This window comes from Rhinatrema bivittatum, chromosome 2 (assembly GCF_901001135.1).
Source record: "Rhinatrema bivittatum chromosome 2, aRhiBiv1.1, whole genome shotgun sequence".
In the NCBI taxonomy this organism is placed as follows: domain Eukaryota; kingdom Metazoa; phylum Chordata; class Amphibia; order Gymnophiona; family Rhinatrematidae; genus Rhinatrema; species Rhinatrema bivittatum.
The window spans coordinates 708,016,603-708,029,818 of NC_042616.1; the positions used below are offsets into that span (position 1 = coordinate 708,016,603).

At 46.1% G+C, this 13,216-nt stretch overlaps 1 protein-coding gene across 1 annotated transcript in view; it reads right to left on the reverse strand.

Annotated features, from left to right (window-relative positions):
* Positions 1-12,382, reverse strand: part of GEM (GTP binding protein overexpressed in skeletal muscle) — an 85,662-nt gene extending 73,280 nt beyond the window's left edge. Inside the window, exon 1 of the mRNA XM_029591694.1 lies at positions 12,367-12,382. The gene's annotated coding sequence lies outside the window, so the exon portion shown is untranslated. The remainder of the gene's footprint in view (positions 1-12,366) is intronic.
* Between the last annotated feature and the right edge of the window lie 834 nt (positions 12,383-13,216).

A 13,216-nucleotide genomic window follows, 5' to 3' on the forward strand; every position in this document is an offset into this window, starting at 1 on the left:
CTAGGATTTAGGAGGAGGTCTCCCGGAGCAGCAGGATAGTGGCGGCAGCGGATCCAAGTTCAAGGCTGGCGGCAGTCAGGAATTACCAGAAGACGGACCAGGGTCAGGAACCAAAGGACAATCCAAAGAAGAGACTGGGACAGGAGAGGAAGACAGAGCAGGAGCGGAGGCTGGAGCGGGAGCTGGAAGCTGGAGCTAGAAGCTGGAGCTGAACGCTGGAAGCAGGAACTGGAAGCTGGAGCTGGAAGCAGGAGCTGGAATGGCAGAGACAGGAACACAACTCGATACCCCCAAGGAGTCAACCTCGTTGCAAGGCGAGGTTTCCTAGTCAGACGCCGGGTTTAAATACTCATCGACGTCTGACGTCAGCTTCGGGGCCTGGCCGCGATTTCGCGCCAAGGCCCCTTTAAATGGCTCCCCCTCGCACGCGCGCCTAAGAGGGGTGGAGCCAAGATTTGCAGCTCGGCGGCGTCTCCTTCGTGGAGACGCCGCCACGGAGAGGCCGAGTAGGCCCAACCAGACACCGGAGCCCGTTGCCTGACCCCGGGGCAGCGCGAAGGTAAGGACCCGGTCGCGAACCCCGCGACCGGGACCGCAACAGGTCAGTAACAGGATTATGGATCCTGAATGTTTAAAATAAGTAAAATTAGCTTCTCCAGTAATATGTTTATGACTATATATGCATGTGTATATATGTTGATACACTGTAGATCTATGTATGTACTTTAGCAACTTCATGTCCTTATGATAATGAAGTGTTACTTTGGGGCCAATGTATTAAATTGCGCTAACATAGGCTATTAATGCATGTTAATACGGTGTTTAACACACATTAACTACAGAGATGAATGAGATGCATATGAGTCACATGTTATGCAGATGTTAAAGTATGCATATTAATGTATATAGTAATGCATAAAGTTAACTATACCTCCCTAAGGGGTAGAAAAGTTTTTTATGTTAATGTGCCTGTGCACATTTTACACATGGTTTTTTTCCTGATTAATAGATAATGAGTTATTTAGCATACTTCTGCATCTCATTAGCATATATTTTTCTGTAATGCAAACTAGTTTATGTGCATTAACAGCACTGTTAATTTGTCTTAAATGCCTGTGATAGATAGTACAGGCGTTTAACGCACAGAAATACTTTCCCATTACCATTAATGCACTTTAGTACATCAACCCCAAAGTGTGTTGTATATTTATTTATTTATCGAGTTTTAATACCGTCGTTCGGTTTCACCATCACAACAGTTTACAAAATTTCGATGTTTAACAGAGTGTTCAAGAGTTCATAAGCTTGTTAACATAGTTATCTTAATCATTATAGACATAGTTTGGTTTTTTAAATGGGTTTTTAAATTGTACAGTTAAATTACGTGCTTTGGATTGGTTCTGCATGTTTATATGGGCCGGTGGGGAGGGAAGTTGTAGCATAGAGTCATAGGGTCTTTTGGCAGGCTTTGGTGAACATCCAAGTTTTTAGCTCTTTTTTGAAGGTTTTTAAATTTTGTTGTGTTCTCAGTTCGGTTGGGAGGGAGTTCCATAGTTCGAGGCTTCCTAGGGATATGGCTCTCTTCCAAGTTGAGGTAAGTTTGTGACGAGCAGGTGGAATTGTATAGTGCAGAGACAGCAAAATTAAACTGTTCTGGTATAAATAAAACAGGTACCATCCCATCATGTAATAAGAGATTTCCGTAGAACATACAGGGGCAGATTTTAAAAGGTAAGCGTGCGGCCTACATTTGTGCGCGTTACCTGGCGCACGCATGTCATAAAATCAGTGATCAGCGCGCGCAAGGGGGGTGCACACTAGTGCAACTTGCGCGCGCCGAGCCCTCGGGGAGACCAGCCGGCTTTCCCCGTTCCCTCTGAGGCCGCTCCGAAATCAGAGCAGCCTCAGTGGGAACTTTCCTTTCCCCCCCCACCTTCCCTTTCCTTTCCCTACCTGTCCCGCCCTCCAGCCCGAAACCCCCGTACCTTTGTTGTGGAAATTACGCCTGCCAGAGGCCGGCACGCGATCCCCCGGCCCAGCAGCCATACAGAGGCCTCTGGCCCCCGCCCCACCCCTGCCCCACCCCTGGACCGCCCATTTTTTCAAGCCCCGGGACTTACACGTGTCCCGGGGCTTTACGCATACTGCCGGGCCTTTTGAAAATAGGCCCAGCGAGCGTAACCCCCCTACACGTGTAAATCTTCCTGGATTTACGCGCGTAGGGCTTTGAAAATCTGCCCCACAGTATAGAAATAAATTAGGGATGGTTAACTCATTTTGACTAGATATAGCCTCCCCCTTCTTCCTCGATACAGAAAGACTAAGCCCTTCCATATCCAGAGCCCTTTTCCTGCTTGACCTGTGTTAAGGTTTGTGATTATTTGCATCAACCTAAATGATGTTAGTTAGTTAGTTTATAAACCATCATTCTAAGTGAAGATCATAATGGTTTACAAAAGTAACATTCTTCCTCAATGTGGGCAGTGTAAAGGCTGCGTCTAACCCCCACCCACCCTCCCTTCCCAATTATTGCAGACTCACACACACATCCGATAACAGATTTATTGTTGGACAATAAATGGCCGCAGCCCATTAAATGAATAACCAGCAATAAATAACATAGCAATCACATTAACATAACTAGTAAAAACAGCATAACAACTTAACAACTAACGTATGTGACCAGCGAACACCCCCTGCTTCTAAGTGCCAGGCATGTAAGTCCGCTGAGGCGCGCGCACACCCCCCTGGCCGTGTAAGCCAGGGAGCTGTCGCTGACACCTGGCCGTTAAAGCCATAGCGTCCCTGCTGGCGACCCGAGAGTGGAAGTCAGGTCGTTTGTTCAAAGCGCCTCAGCATTTCCCTCTTCTTCCCTCTTGGCCGTTGAAGCGTCGAGGGACTGCGCCGGATCTGTTAGGCCGCTTGCCCAGTCCGAACCGCCTATTCGATCCTCCTAAATGCGGGGAGGGGTGTCGCTTCCGCCAGTCGCCACGCAACGCCAAGGGCTGCGACAGGACCAAAGGTCTGTCCCTCATCTCCTGCTACCCCATCTGAGTGGGAGGGTGGGAGGGGATGGCGCTGCTCTGTCGGTGCCTGGCTGAAAAGGGGGACTGCTCAGACTGGTTCCCCCCCCCCCCCCCCCGGCCCACTCCTAGCCCTGCCTACCTTGCCTTCCATGTCCCCATTGTGCCCTGCTCCCTTACAAGTCGCGTGCTCTTTATGATTGTAATAGGGTTAAAAGTCATATTTCACTCTTGTAAACCAAAAAGTTATTGTCAACAGTGTTTCTAGTCATAATTCTCTCGCTCCGGTCTCTAGCCTAGTTACTCTCAAGGCACCATCCATTCCTCTCAAACCCTGTCTCTAGATGTGCAGCTCCGTAAATACAGATTTCTACCTCACTCAGAGCTACTGAAATAAAATTGGAGTAGTTAGCCAGAAAGTGAGACTGTGATTTGCCAACCCCATTCATGCAGCTCATCAACACGGGTCAAAAATAGGGATAAAAGTGTAATCTAATTTGTGTCTGATTTTTTCCAAATAGGATTAAATATCTTGGATCTAATCCAAGGTGCTCTGGGTTACAAATAAAAGTAGCTTGGATGGCTGAAGTTTAGTCAACTCCCTACCCCTCTCCCTGGTTCATAGGGAGTTCATATCTAATCTGAACCAGCTCACTGGAACCTAATTTTATTGTAAAAAAGGACAAAGCAAATAAAATACTGTGTGTTTCAGCCCAGGAAGACACTTCATCCCCTAGGACACTGAGCACATTTAAAGGCAGAAGAATGGGCTTTTTTTATTCAAGCACTTCCCACAGTCTTTTCTTCAAGTGCACATCTGCTTGACAAGATTTTCAATTAACCGAGCATATTCCTCAGGTGGCATAAATCAGTGTTTTACAGGAATCCATCTGAAATGGTTCTTGAAACATGCTCTTCCAACATTAAATGCAAGGTAATTTCTTTGATGCAAAACAAAAAGACGCAAAATTTAACCAAAGCACACTAAGCCAAATGGCACATGAGTGAAATTAGAATTCTGCTTTGTTTATTTAGTTTCACAGTGAATTTACCAGGCATTCAAGTTTCATCAGCTTATTTCAGCTCAGATAAATGAAGGAAAGAAGGATTGATTCTTGTCCTTAGTTAATCTTGTAGCCTCCTATTTCTAAAAAGCTGACTTGTCCGATTCATGTCTTTTAACTCAGTGTTTCCCAACCCTCTCCTGGAGGCACACCTAACTTGTCTGGTTTTCAGGATTGCCATAATGAATATGCATGAGATAGATTTATATACAATGGGTCTCAAACATATGCAAATCTATCTCATGCATATTCATTGTGGCAATCCTGAGGACCTAAGTGCCTAGATGTGCCTCCAGGAGAGGGTGGGGAAACACTGTTAACTATTTGTAGACTGCAATGCTCAATCACTATTCCTAAGTATCATCACTTCTAAAGAAGAAATACTTATCTATCTTCAGTTTGGAAGCTGTGGTGTACTTGACTGTTAGTGATACAAATCTTAGAAACCTGAGATGTGAATTTTGAATCTTTCCTCTGAAATAGATAGTCTGAAGTTTCCCTGGCAAGTCTCTTTATGTTTTTTTGCTTCAGTTTGCCCAACTATAATCCACTGCATGCAAATCCAGCAAAGGTACAAGTCAGTACATTCCATCTTAAAAATCAAGACTACTAAGGTTTCTTCCTTAATAAGAAATCCCAAAAGTTTGCACCTTTAAACATTCATATGAACATAAGGCATGCCATACTGGGTCAGACCAAGGGTCCATCAAGCCCAGCATCCTGTTTCCAAAAGTGGCCAATCCAAGTCACAAGTACCTGGCAAGTTCCCAAACATTAAATAGATCCCAAGCAACTATTCCTTATTGATTAATAGCAGTTTATGGACTTCTCATCTAGGAACTTATCCAAATCTTTTTTAAACCCAGTTACTCTAAATGCCCTATCCAGATCCACTGGCAATGAATTCCAGAGCTTAATTATGCAGTGAGTGAAAAATAATTTTCTCCCAATTTGTTTTAAATGAGCTACTTGCTAACTTCATGGAATGTTCCCTAGTCCTTTTATTGTCTGAGAGAGTAAATAACCAATTTACATTTATCTGTTCAAGTAATTTCATGATTTTGTCGACCTCTATCATATCTCCCTTCAGCTGTCTCTTCTCCAAGCTGAACAGCCCTAACCTCTTTAGTCTTTCCTCATAGGGGAGCCGTTCCATCCCCTTAATCATTTTGGTTGCCCTTCTCTGCACTTTCTTCAGTGCAGCTATATCCTTTTTGAGATGCAGCGACCAGAATTGCACACAGTATTCCAGGTGCGGTCTCACCATGGAGCGATACAGAGGCATTATGATACCCACCGTTTTATTTGCCATTCAATAATTCCTAACATTCTGTTTGCTTTTTTGACTGTCACAGCACACTGAGCTGACAATTTCACTATGACACCTAAATCTCTTTCCTGGGTGGTAACTCCTAATATGGAGCCTTATAAAGGTATCATTTCTACCCAACTACTTTGTTGGTTTCCTTTTAACTAATTTTATATTTGCACCTCATCACATTGATTTGATACATTGAGTTTATCAGATATGCTCACTCCAAGGTCTCAATCTTACTTATTGAAAAACAGTATCTCACCATCACCTCCCATTCCCTACTCCATTTTGTATAACTTCCTTTGATTTCTGTATCCCAAATACATAACCCTGCACTTATTTGCATTTGTACTTAGCTGCCAGGCACTCATCCATTCTTTGACTACCATCTCATCATGATAACATGGAAGACACAATGGTAGTGTCATTTTTGCAAATGAAGGGCCACCTTGAACGGGTTTGCTCTCTTCCCTCTTTTTCTGTCTCTGAGGATGGCACTCTCATTCTCCTGGTTTCATCAGTTCTGTAACCTTGGGGTCATTTTTTTATGCCTCTATCTCTTGCTGATGTTCTCCTCCAGGCTACTCAGATAACTAGGTTGATTGCAAAGGACCTTCTCTTGGCCAATGTCTTGAACTGGGCGAGGAGGGTATGGTCAAGTGGTAAACCAGCAAACCATATATATACCATATATATATATATATATATATATATATATATATATATATAAAAGGATTCGCACTCACAAAGCGGGAATAGTTGGCTTGTTACGGCGGTTACTACCCCAAACCAAATAAGCCTGATACTTCACTTTCAATGCATATCCTGCTTCAACGGCAGGGGAGAAGAAAAACTGATACTTCTCACATATCCAGCATAGCTCTCTGCTTCAACGGCAGGGGAGAAGAAAAACTGATACTACACGCATATCCAGCATAGCTCCCTGCTTCAACAGCAGGGGAGAAGAAAAACAACCAATAAGGGCTGAATAACACAGTCTGGGTAAAACAAATAAGCATGGGTGTAGCTTGCTTATTGCGGCGGTTACTTCCCCTACTACCCGTAACTAATCAAGCTTGATATTTCACTTGGTTGCAGCTCCATCACTGCTCTCTACATTAATGGTGGGGGTGGAAGGGAAAATAGAACCAAAGAGCTAAGAGAAAAAGATAAGTATGAGAAAAAATGTGTGAAGCTTGCTGGGCAGACTGGATGGGCCGTTTGGTCTTCTTCTGCCGTCATTTCTATGTTTCTATATATATATATGTTTCAGGTTTGGGAGGGGAAAAAAAAGAAGTCCCATCTTGTGCATTTTGAAGTTGATATTCAAAAGCCATTTAGATGGGCAGGATGCATATATGGGTGGAGCAGACTCCAATATTTGGGGTTATTTACTTAGCCTATGAGGCTAACTCTGGTCTACCTATAGGGCTGGCCTAAAGTTAGCCAGTTAGACTCTAAGATAGCCGGGTATGTTCAGTGGTGCGATGCTGCAGCATCGGAGTGTGTCTCATTTTTAGCCATGCATTTAAATTTAATAACCTTCTTTCAGAAGATTAAAATACTTTTCAGTAATAACAACTATTAGAGGACTCTTGCGCCTTTTCAGACAAGTGACTATGATACAAATAACCACTTGAAGCATTGTTTTATTTGCATATTTATAAAAACATAAAATAGGGATGAGATTTGGTCACATGAACCTCTTGTCTAGTTGAATGACTGATATTTACATTTGTCCATGTCACTTTGGATGTTAGTCATTCAAAAAATTGATGCATTCCTTTAACGTTTCTATGATGATCATTCAAGACTAGATTAAAGCTATTTAATAGGGATGTGAATCGTTTTTTGACGATTTAAAATATCGTCCGATATATTTTAAATTGTCAAAAAATCGTTAGGGCCACGATACAATACCAATTCCCCCAATTTATCATTAAAAAATCATAAATCGGGGGAAGGGGGAGGGCAGGAAAACCGGCACTCTAAAACCCCCTAAAACCCACCCCCGACCCTTTAAATTAAATCCCCCACCCTCCCGAACCCCCCCCCATGCTTTAAATTACCTGGGGATCCGACGGTGGTCCAGAACGGCGGCGGTCCGGAACGGCCCCCTCAATAGAATCGTGTTGTCTTCAGCCGGCGCCATTTTTCAAAATGGCCGCCGCAAAATGGCGGCGGCCATAGACAAAAACGATTCGACGCAGAAGGTCGTTCCGGACCCCCGCTGGACTTTTGGCAAGTCTTGTGGGGGTCAGGAGGCCCCCCCAAGCTGGCCAAAATTTTCCTGGGAGTCCAGCGGGGTTCCGGGAGCGATTTCTTGCCGCGAATCGTTTTCGTACGGAAAATGGCGCCGGCAGGAGATCGACTGCAGGAGGTCGTTCAGCGGCGGTCCGGAACCCCCGCTGAACGACCTCCTGCAGTCGATCTCCTGCCGGCGCCATTTTCCGTACGAAAACGATTCGCGGCAAGAAATCGCTCCCGGAACCCCGCTGGACTCCCAGGAAAATTTTGGCCAGCTTGGGGGGGCCTCCTGACCCCCCACAAGACTTGCCAAAAGTCCAGCGGGGGTCCGGAACGACCTCCTGCGTCGAATCGTTTTTGTCTATGGCCGCCGCCATTTTGCGGCTGCCATTTTGAAAAATGGCGCCGGCTGAAGACAACACGATTCTATTGAGGGGGCTGTTCCGGACCGCCGCCGTTCTGGACCACCGCCGGATCCCCAGGTAATTTAAAGCATTGGGGGGGGTTCGGGAGGGTGGGGGATTTAATTTAAAGGGTCGGGGTGGGTTTTAGGGGGGTTTAAGTGTGCCGGCTCACGATTTTAACGATTTTTCACGATAGTTTACACACCCAAACGGCAACAATACGATTCCCTCCCCCTCCCAGCCGAAATCGATCGTTAAGACGATCGAGGACACGATTCACATCTCTACTATTTAATAGTAATCAATTGTTTTTGCAGAATTTAGAGTGAATTTCTCTCTTTGAACATTGGTATATTATATTTGATTCTGGGTTCTTTTGTTTTGGTAAGTTTAAAGTGGCTGCAGGACATCTAAGCTGTGATGTCAGACAAGCAGATTGAGATTTGGGACTGAATTCTCAGTGATATTTCTGGTATGGAGAGGTAAATCTTGGATTTATCAGCATAAAGGTGGTATTGAAAGCCATGGGAGGAGATCAGAGGATCGAAGAAAGAAGTGTAGAAAGAAAAGAGAAGATGGCCCAGGACAGAGCCTTGAGCCAGAATAGCGGTGGAAGAAGACCACCAATCTTGATCCCACTGCAGAATTACAACATAAGCAGAAACAGGAGCTAGGCTCTTCCCTGGGCTCATCTACCTTGCATTCATTTACACTACAAGACCCTGTGTTTGCTAGATATTATGTGACTGGAACAAAGTGGGTCCCTGTTACCATCATCAAAACTATTGGACCTCAGTTCTACTAGGTTCAGACCACTGGCATTGCTACATTGATTAACTGAGAGGCCATTCATTCTCAAAATTTGGAGTATCTCATGAGACAATGGAGGTACCTCATACTGTGCCCAATGTCAACCCAGAGACACAGATTGCTTTTTTAGCTCCAGACACACTTTACCCTGAGTTGTGATTCTGCTTGTCATGCAGCCTCCCAACCACCAGAGGTCCTCCGAGAGCTGCGCCTACTAGGGATGTGAATCGTTTTTTGACGATTTAAAATATCGTCCGATATATTTTAAATCGTCAAAAATCGTTAGGGCCACGATACAATACCAATTCCCCCGATTTATCGTCAAAAAATCGTAAATCGGGGGAAGGGGGAGGGCAGGAAAACCGGCACACTAAAACCCCCTAAAACCCACCCCCGACCCTTTAAATTAAATCCCCCACCCTCCCGAACCCCCCCCCAAATGCCTTAAATTACCTGGGGGTCCAGCGGCACACTAAAACCCCCTAAAACCCACCCCCGGCACACTAAAACCCACCCCGACCCTTTAAATTAAATCCCCCACCCCAAATGCCTTAAATTACCTGGGGGTCTGTAGCGGCGGTCCGTAGCTTAAATTACCCCCGGGTCCGTAGCTAAATCGGGGAAAGGATGAGAGCAGGAAATCCGGCACAGTAAATCGTGGTGTCTTCAGCCGGCGCCATTTTGCAAAATGGCCGCCGCAAAATGGCGGCGGCCATAGACCAATACGATTCGACGCAGGAGGTCGTTCCGGACCCCCGCTGGACTTTTGGCAAGTCTTGTGGGGGTCAGGAGGCCCCCCCCCAAGCTGGCCAAAAGTTCCTGGGGGTCCAGCGGGGGCCCCTGGAGCGATCTCCTGCCGCGAATCGTTTCCGTACGGAAAATGGCGCCGGCAGGAGATCGACTGCAGGAGGTCGTTCAGCGGCGGTCTGGAACCCTCGCTGAACGACCTCCTGCAGTCGATCTCCTGCCGGCGCCATTTTCCGTACGGAAACGATTCGCGGCAGGAGATCGCTCCAGGGGCCCCCGCTGGACCCCCAGGAACTTTTGGCCAGCTTGGGGGGGCCTCCTGACCCCCACAAGACTTGCCAAAACTCCAGCGGGGGTCCGGAACGACCTCCTGCGTCGAATTGTATTGGTCTATGGCCGCCGCCATTTTGCGGCGGCCATTTTGCAAAATGGCGCCGGCTGAAGACACCACGATTTACTGTGCCGGATTTCCTGCTCTCATCCTTTCCCCGATTTAGCTACGGATCCGGGGGTAATTTAAGCTACGGACCGCCGCTACGGACCCCCAGGTAATTTAAGGCATTTGGGGTGGGGGATTTAATTTAAAGGGTCGGGGTGGGTTTTAGGGGGTTTTAGTGTGCCGCTGGACCCCCAGGTAATTTAAGGCATTTGGGGGGGGGGTTCGGGAGGGTGGGGGATTTAATTTAAAGGGTCGGGGGTAGGTTTTAGGGGGTTTTAGTGTGTGTTCACGATTTTAACGATTTTTCACGATAATCTAAACACCCAAACGGCGACGATACGATTCCCTCCCCCTCCCAGCCGAAATCGATCATTAAGACGATCGAGGACACGATTCACATCTCTAGCGCCTACCCTAATTTCAGCTTTAGTCTCAGTGAGCTCATGACTCACCAAATCGCTGCGTATCTATCCCTGCCTCTGTCTATACTCAGCGTCTTTTCATTGAGTCTGCTTGTCCCCCCCATTGCTGTATTCTTGTGGCTCTCCGTAGCCTTCTGCCTTTCCTAAGCCTTCCTATTGCCAAGCTTGCCTTGTGGCTTCCCTCAGCCTTCCTGTTTCCAAGCTTGCCTTGTGGCTTCCCTCAGCCTTCCTGTTTCCAAGCTTGCCTTGTGGCTTCCCTAAGCCTTCCTGTTTCCAAGCTTGCCTTGTGGCTTCCCTCAGCCTTCCTGTTTCCAAGCTTGCCTTGTGGCTTCCCTCAGCCTTCCTGTTTCCAAGCTTGCCTTGTGGCTTCCCTCAGCCTTCCTGTTTCCAAGCTTGCCTTGTGGCTTCCCTCAGCCTTCCTGTTTCCAAGCTTGCATTGTGGCTTCCCTATCCCTTCCTGTCTCGAGCTTGCTCCCTGGCTCCCAAGCCTCCTGCCTCAAGCTTGCTCTCTGGCTTCTAAGCCTCTGTCTCAAGCTGGCCCTACAGCTTCCCTAAACCTTTATCTAAAGCTTGCCCTCTGGCTCAAGCTTGCCAATATTATTAATAACCTCTGTCTTGTTTGACTGTTTCAGTGTTCCACCCCTGAACTGGGTTCCTGCCTAAGCTCCAGACCCACCAGACATCCGCCTCCAGCCCTGCAGCCTGCATCCCCAGGCCTGTTCAGCTTCACCTGAGTTTGTTCCTCTCCCCTCTGGATTCCAGTCCAGCTTTAGCCTTGTTCAAGTCCTGCCGGCCACCAGAACCCAAGGGCTCAACCTGTGGGGAAGGAGGCTGGTATAGGCCAAAGATCTCCTAGTCTAGTCTGCCCCTGGAGTCCTGGACTGTTCCCGTGGGGGTTCCCCAGCTGAGCTGGTTCCTCAACCCCAACAGAATGACAAGGCCATACTATCCCTGCAGCAGCAATTCCAGGACTCGCCATCTGTCTGGTAAGCTCAGTAAAAATGTTATTCCCTGGGTTTGCATGTACTGCCAAGGACATACCCCACCAGGTTTTTTCAGGTGTTGGGAATGTGGGTCTCCCAATCTTGCCATGTGGGAGTGTGAACAGTGCACTTGTGTAAATCCCACCTTTCGTCAGACTTGTATGGACTGTGGACTACATAAATTGACCTTTGATAAAAAAAAAAAAAAACAACCTTCTGTGTTAAAATATCCTGAGGACTTTTCCCCTGCAATAAGGGACAAAAACCAAAATCAGTAAAACCTGTGCATAGACAGACTTCAGTTAATTCTGATTTACAACCACGTAATGTTCCTAGCAGAAATGCAGCAAAAGAGGAACGTAGTAACCCAGGAGTAAAGGTATCTGTTGTGGCAGAGAAACATTGTTTGCATTCTGCATTTAAAAGCAGGGGGAAACCCTCACAAGAAAGTTCAGTTCCCAGAGCACTACCTTCTACCCCTGATTACTGGGAACGTAAAGAATGTAAATGGCGGAATCCCACTTCCCTACGGGAACGCATTTTGTGCAAGGTGTTAAAAAAACTTATTGGCAAAACAGCAGTCTTAAACACTTCTGTAGGAGATATGCTTCAGAAGCATCCACAAACACAAGGAAACTACAGGCAAATTGAAAGGGTAATTGCTTTTTTTTTTTTAAAAGAGGACCTCGATGTTTCGCTGGAGCTTGATTCCATACTGGCTTTAATTAAAAACTCAATTACAGAACCTTCAGCCTAGCACAAGAAGTGGTTCTCAGTGTCCAGCGCTGGAAAGGGGAACACAGTTTCATTCTGCTCCCATAAGTCCTGCTCTGACTACCCCTGAGAAAAACCCTGTACTGAAAGTGGAGGGAAAGAAGCATCGTACAGGAAAACAATCAGTTTCAAAAGTACCTGCTTTATTAACTACTCCTTGTGTTTCAGCTCCTTCTTCCACCAGGCTAACCTTCGATTCCCCCAGGCTGATGAACCCACCTGCCTGAATTGTCTCCCCAGCACTGGCTGACTTCTCGGTGGTAAAATTCCCTTCTGCAGCCTCTGACGAGCCTAATCTGTGGTTAAATGATCAAAGCACTGCTTTGAAGCCTGGATATCCACCTGTGCCTAATCTGCAGCTGATCTGTGTTCTAGCTCCACAGTCTGCAGCCTGCACCCTCTCCTGCTTAGGATCTAACCAGGGGGTGCATTCTACTCCAGATGTTTTGCCTTTCCCCACCGGAGGACGTTCTGTGCCTGAGAAGGATTTGGTATCCTGCACCAAGACTTTACTCTCACCTTATAATTTATTTATTTATTTTTAATTTTTATATACCGAGGTTCTTGTATCAGATACAAATCACTCCGGTTTACATAAAACAGTGAGATGCCCAAAAGGGAGGGGCTTTACATATAACTATAGAACAAAGTACAAATTGAACATGGCATAGAATAGTTACAAGAAAAACTTTTGAACTCAATATCATATTATAGTAACAAATAAAAGAATAGGTATCGAGGGTTACGCATGCGGCTGGGCCCAGCGCACGCGCATTTTAAAAGGGTCCCAGCCGCGCACGAAACCCCCATTTTTTTGCACGCCGGCCATTTAAAACCGGGCAGTGAGTAAAAAAGAATTTTCTTCAATTTGTTTTAAATAAGCTATTTGCTAACTTCATGGAGTGGCCCCTAGTTCTTCTATTATATCTGAGCGAGTAAATAACCAATTTATATTAACTTGTTTAAGTCCTTTCATGATTTTCTAGAC